Below are 17,864 nucleotides of genomic sequence, written 5' to 3'. Positions count from 1 at the left end.
CATGGGAGACGGGAACAGAAAAAGCGTTGTCAAACTGCCTGACCTTCGTGGAAGGATCACCATGTATTTTAATGAAATCTGCAGATCTAAAAAGATTGATCATTGCTGTTGAAATGACATGAACACGTGGAACCCTCTATGTGATAAGGTTTCCATATCTGGGGAGGAAGTGACACCATAAGAGCAGGTGAGTACTTGGCCCTCAAGGTGACCCTAACCATACATATATGGCGAGGGAATGACACCCTAAGAGCAGGTGAATACTCGCCCTCTAGGGTTACATGGCCCTTAGGGTCATTCCCTCGCAATGTATGTATGGTAAGGGTCACCCTTAGGGCAAGTACTCACCTGCTCTTAGGGTGTCATTCCCTCGCCATATATGTATGGTAAGGGTCACCTTCAGGGCCATAGGGATCGGCAGGGAAAATCCAATGTAAATCTTCAAGCCACAGCTATTTCCTGATCTGTATAGCTGGCCATACACTATACCGGGGGTGGGCACCTCCGGCCCTCCAGCTGTGCTTAAACTACAAATCCCAAGCTGCCTCTGCGAGTCATGCCTGTAACCGACAGTCTTGCCTTTGCACTATAGTTGATGGTAGATCTAAAATAGATTTTACACGGCTGGATCTGGCGAAGGCCATCCTATGTCTGTGGGCTCCCATACCCCGGGCTGATGACTGAATGCCGACTTCTGAATGGCTGCTATGGGTAAAATGTTCCACTGGTATTTGCACTAGGTTATACATTAACCACATCTATACAGTAAAGCATACATGTGCGCCCGCTGAGCTCACAGCTTGGATTCTGTGCAGTGACTATACAGCGCCCTCATTACCAACCTTGTAAACCGGAAATATTCTGTACAACTATCCATGGACGTTACATAGTGGTCACACACCACCGGCTAAGCATCTGATCTCTACTGAACGGGAGGATCAAAGCTCATGAATTGCAGCTTATTAGCTTCCCGTCCCCTAGACTCATCAGCTGAGATCATGTGACCATATGCCTTGGCACCTGGTCACAAGTCCCACCTCAGCAGTAACCTGGAGCAGCGTTTTTTGGAAGATGTGCAATTATAACAGGAGTTTTTTTGGGGGATGGGGGGATATTTAATTTATTATTATTGGTATTTATGTAGAGCCGACAATTTACACATTGTACATTTACATGAGTCCCCTACCTCAAGGCGCTTACAATCTAAGGTCCCTATTGCGCATGCATACAGGGCCAATTAACATTCCAGCATGGTCTTTGTGGAGTACCCGGAGGAAGCCCTCACAAGCACAGTGAGAACATGCACACTCCTTGCAGATAGTGACCCGGCCGAGGTTTGAATCGGGGACCCCCAGTGCTGCAAGCTAGAGGTGCTAACCACTGCACTATGTTATATAGGTCTCAGTGAGTGAGACGACTATACCTTCCTTCGTGCGTTGTGGCTGGTGCTGCTGTGGACTGGCTTCTTCCTTACTCCCTGTTGGCTCTCCAATGACATCAGCAGCAGATCTGTGTAGAGCCCGCTGACATCATAAAGTACAAAGCAGGACCCTTAGCTCTGCATTATACACGAGGACGCCAAGGCACAGTCCATAAGTCAGAGAGGAGAAAGAGAGCGACCAATGCCAGGGTGGTGGGATCAGGTAAGTAAAGCACTTTACACAGGTCCCCAGACCTACACGAGCGTGTAACCCTTACTCTGCTGGAGCAACCCCACTGCAAGGAGAGTTGGTGGCGACCCCAGAAAAAAAGCTTTCAATAGGTTTTAGGATCAGTATGCAAAACTACATGCAAAAGGGATTTATGTGTTTTGGAGGGGAGGGTGTCCCCTTTAAAATGATATTAAAGTCAAAAGGTTTTAAAACTATTTCAAATGCAGATGCAATCACTTACCATGGATGCTGCTTCTCGAGGTTTAAAAAAGTTTGTTTCCTGTAGAATCAGCTACTCCCCTGAGCACTGCCTTGTTATCCGGTTTTATGTTGGGTCCTTTCCCTTGCAGGGTCCTATGGAGCCACCCTTGTGTGCATTCGTAAGCTGTGCGTCTCTCCGCAAAGACACAGCAAGGCAATCCACTCCGTTCCCCCGCTGCTCCCTTCTCCAAGACAGTAGATGGGCATTTGCTGGAGATTGCTGTGTCCACTGCGATCTTGTACTGGACAGGAAGATTAGGGAAGCCCAGCTGAGTTGGAGCTGTTCAGAAACACGATGACTAAGTGCTTGAGGGAAGAAAAATACACTTTGCTGGGCAATGTATATTTGTCTGATCTGGATTCCTTATTGCAAAGAGTTTGGCAGGTTAATACCACTTTAAGCACTGCTCCGGGCTACCTGTACCACGCCATTCCGCATTACTGAACTGCTGCTATGCTATCCATCACTTCACACTGCAAAAGTTGGTAAAACAAAACAAAGGAAGAGTTGGAATTGACGTTGTTGTCCATAGGCACCAATCAGAAGTTTCCATAAAAGAAATGATAAAAAAGGTGGAATGTGATTGGCTACTTTTGGCTCATTTTCAGTTTCTCCAGATTCCGTGAATCAGCCCCCTCGGCATCACTCCAACTACAAAGACATGAGTGTTGGTTCAGACTGAGCCACGAGTTTGGAACAATGACTTCAAAAGGCCATTTTTTGCTTTTGATGATGGCACAGTGACACATGACTGTGTCATGCTGAGGTGTGAGTCTGAGTCACAGGACGATCCTTCCTCCTTTCCCCCTCCGATTTGTCAGTCAGCACACACACATGCTCGCTACTTGGCTTGTCCCTCTGACGTGAGCTGGCACGGTATTGTGGGAGAGCAGAATACCCATCCAACTTCCAAATCAAAACACTCACGTTGGAGAGCGTGCATCAATAAAATGCTGCAGGGCTATTACAGGGCTTAGAAAGTGAGAGGTATTCCAAGGGATCCCTCTGGACAAACATGCCGAAGGTTACACAATAGAGCAAAGGAAGAGGTTGAGGTTTAAGAATGTGACATGTTTTTCTAATAAGTGCACCTACGCTAAAATAAAAGCCACTGAAGGGACACCACAAATTAAAGTGAACCCGTCCCGCTGCCTGCACTGTCAGCCTTTTGACCGGTTGCATGCCATCACATGCCTGACGAAGGGTCAACGTTGCTTTGCTATGTGATGACTGATGAGGAGCCTAGGCTTGGTGTGAATCCGGTTGTCCCAAGCCTGCCCAAAACTATGACCGCCAAATCGTCCGACCGACCCGGTCAGTGTCGGCAGTTGTGGCGGGGGCATTTCCCGCTCCTTTGTGAGGTATAGCTGCTTCCCCACAACCAATTGGGTCAGGAAGAGGGGGTGGCAGTCAAGAGTTTTGAGCGGGCTTGGGTGAACTGGTTTCATACCAAGCCCAGCCTCATCACTAATGATCGTACAAGAATAAAGCCCAATTAAACTTTCCATGCAAGTCAGCTAAATATATTCTTGGTGCATCAAAACGTAAGGTGCCCCCAATCTTTCAGTTTTGTTCATAGCTATGATTGAAGTGCAACTGAAGCCAAAATGATACTAGTTCTTGTGAGCAGGCTGACCACTAGGAAAATCCACTTACTTCCTGCTGTGGCTATTGGACAGGAAATGAAGGGAAATCTCCCCAATGGGACACAGAAGGCAGAAAAAAGCTGAAAGGGGTTATAACTCTCCCTTAACCCGATTTAAAACTAAAGAAAGTGTTGGCTTTAAAAGAGGGAACTTTTGTCGGACTCGAGCACATTTGTGCAATGAACATTTACTGTTCTTAGTAGGCAGAGTAGCAGGTTCTCTTATAGGAAGCTCAATAAGCATTTTGTATTCCCCTTGCCTGTCATTCCCCATGGTTTTGATGATCTGTCGAACTCTCAGAGAGGGCTAAGCATGTGGCAGTGCTCAGGCCTAGCAATGGGTTGTTCAGCCACAGAGCTGTATTGTGAGAGGTCAACTATATTATTAACTTAAAGTCCTCCAGCCCACCTCCCATAGGTCCCTTCAGCCTGACTCCTCCTCTGTTCCAGCGATGGCATGTCCCTCAATGTCCTCACATCCGATACACTGTATAGGATGTGATTATTCACAGGGTCTTACACCGCTGAAGCGAAGGGGAACAGAGGCTCTAGGGACCGATCTAGGAGCAAGCCAGGATCATGGATCGGTGAGTATAATTCTTATTTTAGATCCCTAAACAAAATGAGCTGCCACACAATGCAAGGGTTAAGATTGTATTAACCAGGAGTTCTTCTTTAAGGCTTGAAATAAGTTGATCAGGCACCAGGCAATGCATTCTGGGATGGGGAAAGGGGTGAGCACATTTGTCCTCAACACATGAAAACTTGGTCTACTGTGGTATAGAGAAGAATTCTGAAGGGGCTTCCTATGCAACTCCAATGGCACTCTACTCCAGTTGGGTTCTTATACACCGACAATTATGATCGCTTTTATCAAGAGAAAGTTGTTCTGGAGTAGGGTTGCACAGATCCAGATACTAGTATCGGTGCCGATACCAAGTATTTCGGCGAGTACTTGTCCAAATGCTCCCGATACTTATGCGGATACCAGAACTTCTGGTATCAGAAAGCTGGGCAGCGAGTCATTACACACCAGCCGGCTTCCCGATTTGCCGGGAAGCCGGCTCCATGCTCCCTCATCACCTTTGAGCATGGAGTTGGCTTCCTGGCCAATCAGGAAGCTAGGCGGCAAGTCATTACCCGCCAGCCGGCTTCCTAATTGGCCAGAAAGCTGGCTCCATGCTTCCTCATCACCTGGTGACTAGGATTCCTGGCGAGTCATTACCCGCCCCGATTGGCTACAAAGCCGGATCCATGCTCTCTCATCACCTTGTGACTAGGATTCCTGGCCAATCAGGAAGCCAGGTGGCGAGTTATTACCCGCCCCCTGATTGGCTAGAAAGCCGGCTCCATGCTCTCTCATCACCTGGTGAAGAGGGAGCATGGAGACGGCTTCACGGCTAATCAGGAAGTAATTACACGCTGCCTGTCTTCCTTAATGGGACCTCCGGTGTTTAGATTTCAGCGAGTCCCGAAAAAAATAAAATCGGCACTCGTAATTGATACCGAAAAACTGGTATCGGTGCATCCCTATTCTGGAGCTGTAAAAAAAAGTTGTCTAGTTGCATTGTTAAAATAGCAAAATAAGGGACTGTTGACATCCCGGCAAAATTCATAAACTCGTAGAGAAGAAACGCCATTCACAAGCTACACGGCAAGATAAAAAGGCAAGTTTGTCCTAATAAAGCACCCGGAGAATACAGAAAGTCCTGAACTCAGAAATGATAGGAAAGGACCTGCAATTACCACAGATTCCTTGGTAATACCACAGTCTATTCAGGTCTGCTTTACAGTACACTAATCCTATGACGGTCTTCTAAACATGGCCGTAGACACTATAGATCCATCGGACACACAGGCTTGTTCATGGACGTGCATACTTGGGCTCATTCCTATGGAAACGAGAGAGGAAATGCCGCCAGCTCGGGACAAAACAATAGTTGGCTGTAACAGTGACATGGAAAACTCCATCTCCCCTCCAGACTGATCTCTTCCAGAGGCTATCAGGCACTTTGAAGCTCCCATTTCCACCGGAGTGATTTGAGGCAAATTTCCTGACAATGTTCAACATGAAGATTCCCATTAGATTTAATGGTGTCCATTCAAAGCGGAGTGTCGTACTGCCGACAAAAAAAAATGACACCGGCTTTTTTTGGAGGGCAGAATATCTCATATTCGGCCTGAGAGACTTAACGAGAGTGCCTAAAAATGAGCAACAATTGTCTTAGTGCATGTTTGCGCCTAACCACCGGTCTTCTTGTAGCAACCTCAGGCTTGTGATTCAGGAGAGTCCATGCTGAATGTGAAGACTTTCTTCCACCTGGCGAGGGCCTTACAGAACCTAAACGACCCCAGAGATGCCCACCATATATGGCCCACATGGCAAGATTTGGTTACAATTACCTAATATGGCCAGATAGGTCCATGAAGTAGCCAGCATACCTGCAGCTGCAGAGCAGGGAATGCCCAGGCCAATGCTGTTTGGGCGTGCACTGATGCCTTACTTTGGGTTTGGATGAGCTTTGTTCAGACCAAACCAGAGCTCATCCCTAATGCCCATTACAAGAACCGTTGCAAGTGGCAGAGATCCTAGGAAGAAATTGGGCAGTTTTCCCAGATTGGGAGTTCCAATAGCACAAGACACCACATAGCAAAACCAAGAAGCAGATATGGCGACAACAAAATTATGTCACAGATGCTACTGCTTTCCATTGGGCAAAATAAAAACACCTGAAGCATGAAAACACATGAACAATACTTAAACAATGTGTTTGTGTGCAAAAACCTGTGGGGAAAAAAATGTTACCTGCCAAAAGGATGTCAATTCTCGAGTTTTGTAATCATTGTACCCTGCCAGACAGCACAGTCAGTCCCTGTACACCCTAGAAGGCTTGTATTCAGACAGCTGCAACACCCACGGCTGTCTATATACCTGAATCTGATAGGACGCAGTCACTGCTCAGCCAAGAAATGTCCATCTTGCTCCAATTGTTTACTACGAGTATGGTGGAGCTGAGTGGTGTTGACATGGTCATTCACGGCTCAAATCTTGGCTGAAACAGAAGGAATCTGACAAAATGCGAGCCATGTATGGCCAGCTTTAGAGGGACCCCTAGTGCACAACGCAGCCCTTGATGCACAGGGGACAACAGGAGGCCAATATCCTGACAATTTCCTTTGTGTAAATAATACATACAGCACCCAGTGTAAGAGGCTCCTGCTTCCACTGACCACCAATCAAAGAGCACACCTCACCCATTGAATATCAATGTAAGTGGTTTCATCTCCACTGACCACCAAAGAGCACACCTGACCCAATGACCATCAATGTAAGTAGTTCAAGCTTCACTTACCAACAAAGAGGACAATGCACCCAATGACCATCAATCGACATGGGTTCCGTTAACTCTTTGATTGGTGGTCAATGCTATCAGTAATGTGTAATCCACAGTACTCATGACCGGCATCCCATAAGATATGTGGATGCTGGTATGTCCAAAAAAGTAAACCGCACTCCAAGGTCCAATGTGTTGAACGCCTCTTTTTATTCAGACGTTATTAAAACATGGGGGCACAGTGTAAAAGCAACATATCTGGACCGAATGGGGTCCCTTCATCAGGTAAACACAGTCACTGGTTTCACCTGATGAAGGGACCCTTTTATGTGCAGATATGTTGTTTTTCCACTGTGCCACCATGTTTGCATAACGTCTGAATAAAAGAGGCGTTCAACACATTGGACCATGGAGTGCGGGTGACTTTTTTTGACAACAATCAAAGAGGATACCTAATCCAATGACCATCAATATAAGTGGTCCCATCATCTCCACTGACCACCAATCGAAGAGGACACCTCACCCAATGACCATCAATGTAAGTGCTTCCATTATCTCCAATGACCACCAGTCAGGCCTGGTTCACACCTGAGCGTTTTACAGCGCGTTCCTACACGCTGTAAAACGCTCAACATGTGAAAACCAATCATTGCAAACGCGCATATTCGATACACCTAGGTGTGAACCCAGCCTCAAAGAGGACACCTGACCCAACGGCCATCAGTGTAAGTGGTTACCGCTACACTGATCACCAAAGGAGGACACCTGACACAATGACCATCAATGTAAGTGGTTCCATCTCCACTGACCAGCAAGAAGGCACTACAGAATGAACTAATATAAGGCTCACTTTCCGACTGACCCCATCTCCAGTGACCTCGAATCTAGGGGGCAATTTTACAATCACCACACCACATATATTCTTTTTTATTAATCATATCTAAAACTTATTGATCACACCGATGTACCCTGAGCTTTCCATATAATGTTTAGCAGGGTTCCCTGAGAAATATTACAAGGGTTTCTCTATGGCTAGAAAAGCTGTTTTAGACAAGTTTTTTTTTTCCTGGCTGCGTGCCTTCTCTCCTGTCCCTCCGACCACAACAAAAGACCAAAAAATTTCCCCAACAACCAGTCAGCTGTAGATGTTCCCATCTTTTCCCAGTCAATTGCAATGAGTCTCCCCTGGAAAGGTTGTGCTCATTTCCTGTCCAAGGAATCACACAGGAAGTAGCAGAAAAATCTCGTGAATAAAGGACACAGACTAGTTCCAATTTTTCCTACTCCTACACTACAATAGTTTTGTTTGAATTCATTAAAGGAGAACTATGGGGTTAAGTCTTTTCCCCATAGTTCTCCTTAGGGTAACGGGAGGACACAAACTAGCGTCCTCCCGTCACCCTAGGCTCAGTATACCATGAGCTGTAGCTCGCGGTATACTGAGACGCCGCAGCTGAAGCAGATCCCGACAATTGTGCCGGGATCCGCCCAGCTGCGTGACTGACAACTGGCTCTGCCTATCTAAAAGGCAGAGCCAGCTGTACCCACCCCCTCCGTCCGATCCACAAGACAGCGCTGGCGGATCGGAGCGGGGAGGGGGGAATCCAGCCCCTCCCCCTGTCACGGCAGAGAGCCGTGACAGGATCGAGAGGTGAGGGAACCCGGTATGTGTTCGCTCACCTCCCGATCTACTGAGCCGACCTGTGACAGTCTCATTGTCACAGGTCGGCTAGAACTATGAGGTGAGTGAAAGCACTCACCTCATAGTTCTCCTTTCAATATCTTTTCTGAGCGGTTTGTTTTCCCCCTAAAAACTATAATGGTGCCATATGGTCCCATATCGCAAGAACATGGCTTGCAGATATACCGCTGGATTTAATCAATATGTGCAAAGGATTATTGCTTTCGTTTGCTGTAACACTTTCCAAAAATAAAGTACCTGGAATAGGTTTCGCAGTTATTTTCCATGAGAACATTTTGTAATTTATATGTAAAACGATGCTGACTCTTTGTACCCCAATACACTCTGCAGTATTAAGTACCTGGTGACTATATCCGCACATACTTGGCACGTTAAGCGATGCCTACCGAGAAGACTTATGTCCAATAATCATGCTACAGGCAATTATAGAGCATTATTGGCCATTTTCTCGAAATAGCAAAGTGCAGCTAAGAATAGCAAAGTTTATTGAATCCCTAACACAGCGCTTTAGCAGCATGAAGCAATCGCGGCGTTGCATGTGGTCAGAATGTTGGGATTCTGCGCTGTCAGTTTTTGGCAGAGAGCCTTTGATGTCGCAAATAACTTTTTATAACACACACCAATCATCTTGACCTCTAACCAAATCCCAACACTTGAGTTGAGCCCAACACCTAATTCAACACTGAAATGTGATCCTTAACGCATAGTATGACCTCAATATCTACTGCTTATTCTCATGCTAGCCCTGCAAGGGTTAAAAGAGAACTATGGGGAAACCTTTTTATCCCATAATTCTGTTTAGGGTGACGGGAGGACATATACTACCACAGCTACCTCCTCATGTATCACTTCCCCCTCCCTTTCAGATTGTAAGCCCTCAGGGGCAGGGCCCTCCTTACCATCTTGTATTGTATTGCAACGGTAATGTCTTCCTTATATTGTAAAGCGCTGCGCAAACTGTTGGCACTATATAAATACAATGTAATAACAATAATATACTAACCTCCTCCCGTGACCCAAAACTCATCATATAGCCAGCCTTTTGCCTGCTATATACCGAGAGTGCCGCAGTCGGGACGGATCCTGACAATATAGTCAAGATCCACCCTGCTGGCTGATGGACGGCTGGCTCTGCCTATCTAGAGACAGAGCCAGCTATGCCCGCCCCCTCAACATCTGTTCAGTCAGCGCTGGAGGATCGGAGAGGGGAGGGAATCCCTCTGGGGAGCGGTGACTGACAGTCACTCCTCTCTGCAGGCAGATGATCGGGAAGTGAGTGGATCGGCAGTATGTTTTCTCTCACTTCCCGATCAACAGAGCTGACGTGTGACCGTTTCAATGTCGAACGTTGGCTCTAACTATGAGGATAAGTGGAAACCACTCACCCTACAGTTCTCCTTTTGGTCTAGGGTTGAAAATAAAAAAAAAAGTTTTTTCCCACCTGATCCTCCGAGCCGGCTTGCTCTTAGACCGGTTCACTGGAGTGTCTCTCCCCCTCCGCTGCAGCGTTGAAGGTCCCCCGAGTCATCTTATTCTATATATAGTGTATAGGACATGAGGATGCCAAGGGATATTGCATTGCTGCAATGGAGGAGGAAACAGGCTGCAAGGACCATTGTCACATCCGGCCAGCTTGGAGGATTGAGCAAGCATGATTTTATTTTCAGCCCTTGACTAAAAGCAGTTAACCCTGCAGCCCCACTGCAAGGGTTAATAAACAATGTACCCGGAGTTCTTCTTTAAAGTGACTATAAAACTTTAAATTTGGGAATGAAAGTCCTTCCTGCAAAATAAGAAGTTCATACATATCCTTCCGCCACCTGTACTGCTCATCCATGTCGTCTCTCGGAAGATGGCCATCTGAGAAATCTTTAAAAGCAGTGTCAGATACCTGGCCCCCTTCTGCATTCTGGAGCTCTCCCCTCAGATTCCTGCAGGACACAGTAGTGACTAAGGGACCGGAGAAAGGAACCTTAAAGGGCGCTGGATGTTGAAGATGTATCAGGCAGAGGAGCTCATGTAGTCAGTAGGAATTGGTGACAAAGGGTATTAACACTTTTTTTTGTAGGGAGGACTTTCATTCAGAACCACAAATCTGAACCTACCAATCTACCCCCTAAACCAGTGCTGGGCAAATCCCCGAGCCAGGCAACCAATGCTCCTTAAAAATGACAGCCAGTGCCTAACCTTTGAGGTTTTCTCGTTATTGTCTTAAAAAATCCTGTTGGCTCCTGGACTGAACACCCTGGCTCCTGAATATAAAATTTGTCCCCCCCTAATCTACAGCACCATAATAAAAAAATACCACAATAAGCCATCAGACGTTCCCCACAAAAGGGCGGACAGTGTAAAAGGGTAAAGCGTGTATTTTTAGCTACTGTTACATTATTTGTAATGTTTGATGTGACATTTTTGCAAGCTTCCTCTCCATATTTCTATTCTCCTATTAAATACTGAGATTTGCAGATCAGCCAGTAGAGGACGCTCTCATTCCAATGTCTTAACATAAGATAGCAGTCACATGCTAATAAGCAAACATGGCTGCCATATGTAGGACATATAAATATTGCTAAGATTATTCAAGTTGAAGACCCATTTTGTGCACTCACAATGACATAAATTAACAGAAAACCCCAACATCCTACTAGCAAATATCAGTGTAATGTGGACTGACATGGATGACATCCTCCTCCCAATTCCTCTACCAAGAACCTGAACACTGGAACAGAAAGATTTCCACAGACACACCAGGCAGTGCGTTCTGGCCCAAATGTGGCACCGTAGCCACGCCCTCCGGCCACAATGCGATCGGCCGCACGGGAACGCGTGACCTATCAATACCTGCGTTCCGGTCAGAAAATATAGTGCTTGCAGCATTTTTTCTGACCGGACCGCAGGCATTCATGTGCCTTGCATTCCCGTGCGGCCGATCGCATTGTGGCCGGAGGGCGTGGCTAGGATGCCATTCACTTCAATGGACCGCCCCCAACATAGTGAGACAGCCCGCAATGTGATGCAGTGCGTTCCGGCCAGAACGCACAATATCGTTTGTTTGGTATCGAGTACCGGTACTCACGGATACCGCCATCCCGAGGTAACATGGGTGTGGGCTTCGCAGCCCAACAGGAAGCTTGGTGGCGGGTCATGACAGGCAGATCCAGCTGTCACTCACGCAGCTGGATCTCGACAGTATTGTCAGGATCTGTCCCGGTTGCGGCAGTCTCAGTATATAGCAAGCAAAAGCTGGTGATAGAGTGAGCTTTGGGTCACGGGAGGTGGTTAGTATATGTCCACCAGTGGCCCTAAAGAGAACTATGGGGGGAAAACACTCACCCCATAGTTCTCTTTTAAGTAACTTCAGGCCTAACGTGAATTTTTAACCGGTACAATAAAACAAACACACACACACACACACACACACACACACACACACACACACACACACACACACACACTCAGACCCCATTCACACTGAGCGACATGGAAATCGCGCGACATTGAGCGACGTGTCGCGCGATGTCTTCCTATTGGGCTGTATGTAATCAGGAGCAATATCGCTCAAAATCGCTCTAAAAAAGGGTCATGTAGAAGCGACAAGCTACCAGCGACGAGCTACAAGCGATATTGAGCGATATTGAGCGACGAGATGTGAACAGCTACATTGAAATGTATTGGTGAAGCTACATAGAGCGATATAGCGTGGAAATATGAGCGATATCGCTGCAAAAATCGCGCGATAAATCGCTCAATGTGAACGGGGCCTTAGGCGTCACGTGAACATGCCCCTTAAGTGCATGCATGGGCGCATGTTCACGTAACTTGTTGAAAATGTGTGATGCGCTTGTGCTGCCATTACTTGTTAATGGCACCCCAAAGGTGCCCAGTAAAACGCACGTTTTTACCTGTGCACAAATATGTGGTCAAAAACCGCATGACGCTTGCAACTGAAACTGCTTCAGGCTAGGTTCACATCTGCACTACACCGCACGACACCCAGGACAGGTGTCGTGCAGTCCTGCACGATGCAGGCAGCGATTGCTGCGCAGCCCCATTGATTTCAACGGGGTGACATCCGCATGGCAATCACAGAAAAAGGGTACACGTACCTTCTTTTTGTAATACAGGACACGCGCGGCTGTGTTCAGAAGCACGGGTGGAATGGCGGCGGGAAACCGTGCTATCCGCCCACAGCGCAATTGGTTTACACTTTGGCGACTCCTGACCGTGCGACAATCCGCGTGGAATCGTGCACGATTGCAACGCGGTGAGGTGTCGCCTAGGTGTGAACCTAGCCTCATGGGCTGCCTTGCTGCGCATGTGGCAGCCCATTGCAATTAATGGGCTCACATGGCAAACACGGACCAACGTGACGCGCAGTCACGTGCGACGTGGGTGTATGCGAAGTATGAATGGGGGACTAAAAGGGGTTAAAGATGTAATCCTGTTTATTTGTGATGCTCTAGAACTTAAGCAACGAGGAGGAGGAGGAAGAACAGCACGGGGCGACTGTTGTTGCTACAGGCGATGACTTCTGACGACCAGGCGGCTGTAACACAAGACCTTCAGAAATAGGGAGCTGGCGTTTCCGGTGAGCGATGAATCTGATGGGGATTTGCGTTACATTACAAGTGTCGCTGTCAGGGAACCATCATTATTCTCCGGTAACCTGGGAGTGGGCGGATGAGCTGCGGATGGACGTCAATATATACAAGCGCGGTGTTGATATTTGACTGGTAGCGATGAATAACAAAGACTGTGTCAGGCAATTCCTCCTTAGAGTGTGTTTCCACTTTTGCAGCCAAATTGGGATAACACCCACTTTATATGAGGTACATGTTCCCAATCACAGCGCCTGACCTAAATAAACATAAAAAGCTGCTTGCACAAAACATGATGAATAATGAAAAAAAAAAGTTGTTCTCTGTAATGGACGGTCCTCTGCAATACGGGGGAGGGGAATATTACCATAATGAACTGTACTGTGCTGGCAGATCTCATTAAGACTGGAGCAGTTGCCAATGGCAACCAACCTTTCATTGTCAACAAACTGAAGATAGAAGCTAATTGGGCAGCGGCTCCAGATTCTGTCTGCTCCAGTTATTGATAAACTCCCTCCATTGCATGTTAATAGGCGGAAGCTGTCTTTAGTTGCCCTTTCCCACCAGATGCAGTGCGTTCCGGCCCGATTCTGCATTGCGGCCGGCTCACTATGCTGTGGGGCAGGAGGGGGCGTGGCGGTCCATCTAAGTGAATGGCACCGTAGCCACACCCTCCGGCCGCATGGGATCGCAAGGCACGTCTTCTGATTGGACAATGAAGAACTGGCATACTAATACATTCATCTGTTCAGTGTGTCTACACATCCAGCTCAGTGACCTCACTCTCCTCCACCACAGTTAGGAAAATCAGCTTGGTCACTGACTCCCATCAGGAAAATGAAGGAGTAGCAGCACACTGTTTAAGTCAGAACTCGTCTCTTTCCTCATGTCAACAAGCCCCCAATTATCAGCTGGTCCCCTGATCACTGGTCCTGATATCCTGCTTTAGGGTGACTCCTTTCCTTTGCAGGGTCCTATGGAGCCACCCTTGCATGGGCTTTCCCTTGTAGGGTCCTATGGAGTCACCCTTGCGTGTGCTAGTAAGCTGTGTATATATTTTTTTAAAGTCACTCCCACTACAATAGAATTTCAAGTCAAAAAGGGTTTATTGACTCGATTGCCATCACATCATATAGCGACATTTCGGAACAGCCGAAAAGTAAGCTGTGTGTCTCCACAGAAACAGCAAGGAACCCATTCCCGTTCCCTGTCCCATCCCTTCACCATGCTAGTAGATGGACGGCTGCTGGAGACAGCTCTGTCCCTTGTGATCTCATACTGGACAGGAAGTTCAGGGAAGCAGAGCTGAGAGAGTTGGAGCAAGCACATGCCGACTAAGTGTGACTAAGAAATCCCTTATGCGTATGATCTGGATTCATTCATAAAAAAGTGGGCCCCTAGGCAACACCCACATATGATGCCGAGCTTCCATGATTGACAATAATGAAGTACGGTGAATGACAGGGGAGGGCCAGGGATAGGCTGGGGGGGAAAGAGCTAGATCAGGGTAGGCAAACTCCCCCCGCTTTGCTTCAACTACAAATCCCAGCATGCCTCTGGGAGTCATGTCTGTAATGGTCAGTCTTGCAATGCCTCATGGGACTTGTAGTTCCAAAACAGCTGGAGGGGCGAAGTTGCCTGGCTAGATGCCGGACATCCTCCAGCCAGGAAATGAGATGGGTTTACCCGACTTGTCGCAGCTTCTAATGCACACTGAGAGGCTCACCATCCCCCCACATTACAGGGGAGCAATGTCACGTCACCCAGAAAAGCCACACACAGGCCGAGCTGTGCAGGAAGTGGCCAGACAGAACCATTCATTGGAGGTATGTCTGTCTATATCTGGGGTAGGTAAATCCCGACACGCCAGCTGCTGTGGAACTACAAATCCCATGAGGCATTGCAAGACCCTGCCAGCCACAGACATGACCCCCAGAGGCATGATCGGATTTGTAGTTAGCCCACCCCTGGTCTATGGGCAGCCAAACAGCAGAGCAGCGTCGCCGTTAGAATATAGCTCTGTCGGCGGCGGCGCTGGCATGGTGTTCCATGATGAATGTGTGATTCCTCAGAACACACAGCGAGCTGGAACACGCCTGGAACCAGGAGGGAAGAGGTGAGGGGGAGGTGGGATGCCGAATATTTTGGCCTACATAACGTTCACAGACCTGAACGGAGGTTGGGGAGGGACGTCTGGCTGCCAGAGGCAGCTGCAGAGCGTCAGCTCTTGTGCCCAAGAGAGGACGCAATTCCGTATTTCTGTTTTCCAATGACACTGCACACAGACATACATTGCTTGCTATTGAAGAACTACAACTCCCAGCATACTCCATATATCCTGTATATCTCTGGCAAGCTGGGACCTTAGAAGACAGAGAAACGCAGTCCCAGCACAGAGGAGGGTAGCAATTTGCCACAGAAACTAACAATCTAAAGCTGGACACACACTATACCAGGGGTGGGCTACCTCTGGCCCATCGGCTGTGGTGAAACTACAAATCCCATCATGCATCTGCCACTGGGGAGTCTTGCAATGCATCATGGGGTTTGTAGTTGCATTACAGCCGGGCTGGAGTTTGCCTACCCCTGCACAATCTCCTCTCTTGCACTACATAGTCGTTGGCAGATCTAAAAGGAGATTGTATGGTGTATGATCAGCCTGATGTGTATCCAAAAACATATTGCACCTTCTCTGGGTGTGGTGACGGCATTCGTTTCCACCTGGCGATCCTTCCTGTGCTAGACTGACAACTATTACTCGCCCCCCGGTATGGAGGATAAGCGTTGTCAACCTACGCTGCTCTCATGACTTGATTCTTTACCCCCATTACAGAGAGAGGAGATATTTTATAATAAATAGCCGGGATGAGTTCAGGGTACAGGAAGGAGGTGGAAGGTGATCAGGAAGATTCTGGAAATAAAAAGAAAAGTAATGCAGCCGGCACATGCGAGGACAGGAGAGCTGCACCATGTGACCTCATTCCTCTGTCAGGTTTACATGACACTGCGAAAATGTACCCGAGCAACACGTCACACGGCTACCCAGGTCTGCAGACCCAGAGCCTTTCCCTTACACAGCATGACTGGATTCTAGAAGGAAAAAGGAAGGAAAAGCGGGGAGAAGAAGGGAAAAAGGAAGGAAAAGCGGGGAGAAGGAAGGAAAAAGGAAGGAAAAGCGGGGAGAAGAAGGGAAAAAGGAAGGAAAAGCGGGGAGAAGAAGGGAAAAAGGAAGGAAAAGCGGGGAGAAGAAGGGAAAAAGGAAGGAAAGAAGGTATATCTGCAAACTGTCATTTAAAGCAAAGACAGACATGTGCAGTCTGGGATTGTCCCTGGAAGACAAGGGCAGCTGCCAGCACTGCTTTCCTTCAACAAGTCCTGAGATGAATATATATACATACATACATACATACATACATACATACATACATACATACATACATACATACACACACACAGCATATACACACAGCATATACACATACACACGGACTATACCCTCTACAAGGAGGCTCCTCAGTAAATCACACTGACATCCAGGAGCCACAATGAGGATCTCTGTGTATGAGGACCGCTGACACACATCGCTCGGGATCGGTGACCATATCCACATATATCGCACACAGACATCCAGGGATGCGATCATTTAAAGAGACCTTGTGAGAGCGGCATGGATGACCAGACAGGCAGGTAAAGGAGGGGACAGACAGACAGATCCCCGGGTATCCCGCACACACACACGGTGCCACCCCAATAGATGCCCCGGTGCTCACCTTGTCCTGACCCACAAAGGGGTGTTCCCTGATGTCCTATTCCCCGGGGACCCCCCTCACACAGAGGGGGGGGTGACGGCGGTATTTGGGAAGTCAGTACCCCCCGGCCCCCTTCTCACTTTTCGGTGCAGCCCCCCGATGCCCCGGGCCGAGAAGTTTGCCTCTCCTTGGATTGAGGTTCACGCCCGGCCGGCAGCTGCACCCTCCTCCCCACAGTCTGCGCTGAGCCCTCCCCTTGTGGGTGTGCGTGTACCAGAGCCCGCCCCCGTCTGTCTGACTCAGCCTAGGAGACGCCTAAGTGGGTGTCAATCACTGACCGAGCCCGCCCCTTCAGGCGGGATGTTGTAAAGCCCGCCTCCATGTATCTGACTGAGCCCGGGAGACGCCCACGAGCTGTCACTCATCGCCTAAGCCCGCCCTGGTCACGTGTGCCTACCCTCTCCTGCAGCCTCATACATCAGAGAATCAGTGTGTCCTAAAGTGTCAGCGTACAGTGGGAACGCATGTTAGATGTAAACCCTAAAAATTCACATTATATCATAAAAATGCTAATTTTCTTTATATAGTATCTTTTTTTCATCATCTGTTGCTCCTGGGTGGTACTGATCGCCTGCAGCCTATGTGCAACTACTTGCGCGTCAGCCATAACCGCGTAGCATTTCTCAGGGTTGGTGTCCTAATGGTGACAATAGCGGACCATGCCTGGGTAAGGTGTTGAAACATCCATTGGAAAACCATGTGACGGTGACAACGCAGGAGCACAGTTGGGAGAAAGAGACAGAGTGTTGTCACCCTACAACAGGAAGTGCTTAGGAAGGTTCTTTCAATGCAGAATAGCCAGGTTTCATTTATAAGCTGCAGATTAAAATATAGTGAAGATGGCATTAGAAATGATGTTAA

The 17,864-nt window shown here is 47.9% G+C and overlaps 1 protein-coding gene across 2 annotated transcripts in view; it reads right to left on the bottom strand.

Annotated features, from left to right (window-relative positions):
- Positions 1–17,189, bottom strand: part of SRC (SRC proto-oncogene, non-receptor tyrosine kinase) — a 57,309-nt gene extending 40,120 nt beyond the window's left edge. For both annotated transcript variants that reach the window (XM_018557691.1, XM_018557692.1), the window contains exon 1: positions 16,965–17,189. The gene's annotated coding sequence lies outside the window, so the exon portion shown is untranslated. The remainder of the gene's footprint in view (positions 1–16,964) is intronic.
- Positions 17,190–17,864: the final 675 nt, after the last annotated feature.

The sequence above is a fragment of the Nanorana parkeri genome, unplaced genomic scaffold (assembly GCF_000935625.1).
Source record: "Nanorana parkeri isolate BGI_ZX_2015 unplaced genomic scaffold, ASM93562v1 scaffold295, whole genome shotgun sequence".
Taxonomy (NCBI): domain Eukaryota; kingdom Metazoa; phylum Chordata; class Amphibia; order Anura; family Dicroglossidae; genus Nanorana; species Nanorana parkeri.
The sequence above is the reverse complement of the archived record's forward strand: the minus strand, read 5'-3'. Positions and strand labels throughout refer to the sequence as shown.